This window comes from Uloborus diversus, chromosome 6, assembly GCF_026930045.1.
Source record: "Uloborus diversus isolate 005 chromosome 6, Udiv.v.3.1, whole genome shotgun sequence".
NCBI lineage: Eukaryota > Metazoa > Arthropoda > Arachnida > Araneae > Uloboridae > Uloborus > Uloborus diversus.
Window position 1 is genome coordinate 119,771,667 of NC_072736.1, and position 3,494 is coordinate 119,775,160.

Genomic DNA, 3,494 nt, shown 5'->3' on the forward strand with positions numbered 1-3,494 from the left:
AACTAATTTGTTTTTAACTTAAAAATTAATGAGGAATATTTCTTGGTATGAAAATCATTCCTTCGTGTTAAATGTCATAATTATAAAACGGGGTGGGGTGGATTTACTCATTTATTTGTGTAATAATTGAGAAAAAAATCTGAAAAAAGAAAAGTAAATGAGAAAAACAGGGTTTCGAGTAATTTTAAACCTTTAGGTTCATTTTAACGGCGTATCGAATAATTTGCTATTTTTAGCTAATAGGGTTGTTTCCATCAGTCAAAAGTATTTTTTTTTTTAGTCACTGAAATTGATAGAATAGGCAAAAAAAAAAAAAAAGAAAAAAAAAACATGGAGCGATTAAAATCTATTATTTTAGAAGCGTTCGACTTTAATTAGTTTTTTGAAATGTCCGATTTTTCAAACACGGCGTGGTCTTTATGACGTTACAAATGACGAACTTCGGCGTGAAATTCCACTGGCATGCTGAATGTTTACACTTGCTGCCTACCGCGTTTCCTGGTTATGATGATTCAGAAGCGAATTAAATATTGCGCTCTACGCTTGCTATCAACCATATCGTTGCCAGTCACGTGAGCGTGAAAAAGGAAATTGAATCTTCGCATAGATTAAAATTTATTTTTAAAAATATTAAACTTTGTCAAACTACTTAAAAAATGGTCATATCCTATGTTTTTTAGCTTTTTCTTTAAAAAAAAAATGCTTTTAAAATTTCGGAAACGACTCCATTACAAAACATGCTATATACGTCGGATTTTATGAAGATTTCTTTAGTAAGCATCATTTTTTGGAATGAATCAATAATGATTTGTGTGACGTGTCTAGTTTGAGATCGCTTGCACCATTGTGTTAAAATACGTTTTACAAGAAACTAATTCCATGGAGGATTTTTTTTTTTTTTTTGTAACTTCGTAGTTTTAAACTGAACTGAGAAACAAAAATTGCTACGATCAAAATTTTTTTAGGGTAAGGATTCAATGTATTTTTATATCATTGATCTGGGATTCTACTAAAATAGCTATCAAAACCACTTTTTCGTCAATGAAAAGAGAAAAGAATAAATGGTTTGAATTATTGCGCCGTTAAATTCTCCAAGAATTTAAATGAGCTTGGAATTGATGCGGAGTTTGATGAACTAATTTCATGTAATATTTATGTTTGCGACGTTCCTATTCCTACATATTCCTTTATTTTTTGTAGTTATTCAGCAAAAAATTTTTTTCGTAAAATGTTGATTTTAGCTACGTCTTTAGCATTAATTTACGAGAGAAATCCACAGCTTCAATCAAAAAATTAAGCATGCTCTTTCAGTTAGACTATCTGGTGGACACTTATTTCTGTCATCTTTCAATTTCTTTTCCTCTGACTGAATTGAGTTTTCAATTGCACGCAAACCCACAGATTTTGAGTGACGGGGAAAAACCCCTTTAATTTTGAGGAATAAGCCCGGAACTTTGAGGAACGTTGTTAATTAAGAGAGTAAACAAACTAAGATTTTTAACATTCACATTAGGCTAAAAACATTAAACATGATTATACAAGACTTTTTCTGATATAATTGCGAAAAAGTGTTGTATGTTCTCAACAACAAGCTGTCGCTTATGTTAACTTAAATAAAGCTGGAAATATGCTTATAATCCCCCCCCCCTTTGGTGCCAAAAAAAAAGAAAAGGAAAATAATTTGTGCTTTGTTGTCTGAAATAACGTTATAACTAATACTTGCTCATGTGTCAGGTACTTTTTTTTTTCTTTTTACGAATAGATATCTATGAGATAGCGATTTCGAATCACTTTTCGGGGTCACCTTTTGGGTGTGCATTTAGAAAAATCTTTCTAATTTCTTTATTTTTCAACCAATTAAACTGAATGAGGTATCAATTTCAAGTAAATACTTTTTCTCTTTCAGTATAAACTGCAAAAAGTACTTTTGAAAAGTAGAGTGGTGCTACTCCTCATCTAAGACCAGTTTTCATGCATTTTCAACTAGAAGGTTAAATTCGTCATATCTCCGGAATACCAACTAATATCTGCATCATTTTTTTTTTTTTTGTAGGATGATTAAATTATTATCTTGCTATGGTAAAAAATTAGGAGGTTTCTTTTTTTTTGTTATGTGATGAAGCCAAATATAAGTGAATAAGAAGGTTGTCAGAGTCACAACGCAATAGCGCAGTAATAATGACAATTAAGCTTCATTCACAAAATCTTCGAAGTTTTTCGAAACCATCGTAATGCTATTAAACGCATTAATATAACAACGACCTTTCCCTCATTGGTTTTTGTTCCGTAAATCTACTGTAACCGCTGCGTATGATCACAGTATCATACTGAAAGAGCGACGCAGTGAGAGCGATATTGTGAGGAGGGGTCAGTATCACAAAGCCCTTCATTTTAACACGTATTTCCAATTCTAATACGGTAGTTTATACACTTGTGAGGACTGTTATGAGACCCTCTCCCCCACCTACTCCATTCGGAAGGTGAAATCTGCCTGCGCTAGTGCAATGACGCAATGAATTGACTGCGCAATGAATTGACAAAACGAAAATCTATCTCTTCAAATTTACTGCCTTCATTTTTATCGTAAATTTTTTCTCTAAAAACCATGGGTAAGTAAACATACTTCTCTTTTAAATATAAAACGCACTTTCTCGTATTTCATGAGCTCAGAGCTTTGTCTTTTGAGCAATTTATTTCACCGTAATTAGCTTTTAGTAATCGCGTTTTCGTTATTTTTCATCAACGAATATTGTGTTGTAGAAAACGATTTCGGAATAATTTAATACTAAATAGAATTTTCTTCAACACAACTGGCCCGGCAATATGAAACAAATTTAGAAACCGGAACATGATAGTACTTCTGATGAAAAGGTTTAATGAAAGACTCTTTTTTTCATAAATAAGGAAAAAAAAAAAAAAAAAATCAGTATTTTTTTCTATATCTTTTCTATACTTTTTAAATAATTCGTTTAGCAATTATTTTATAAAAAATCACCATTGACATTTTTTTTCTTCATTTATTTATTTGATTGAAATATTTATTTCTTTTATGGCAGTATTTGTCTTTTATTGCAGATTTTGAAAATATAAGAAAAAGCAATGAAAACCCTCTATGGCAACATCTGAGCATAAATGAAGCGTTTAGTATCAAAACCAGCACAATCTATGAATTTTCAAAAGTTTTTTTTCTTTCACAATTTTATAATTCTTGACTTTGATACTTTGTCACTATAAAGCGCTTTGGGACGAATCCCATTCAATCAAGTCGAAAATCATTGCAAAAATCCATTTTACTTCAAAACAGCTCAATCCATGCTTCTACTGAAGGGTCACTGCAAAAAACGCATTAGTAACATCAACAACACTTTTTTAATAAATTGCTTAACCAACTCCTATCTTGTGAAAACCTTAGAGCAGGAATTATTAAAACTGGAAAGAACAAGTCCAATCATCGGCTTTGGAAATGCTGAATCAAAGATCTCAAGTCACATGAT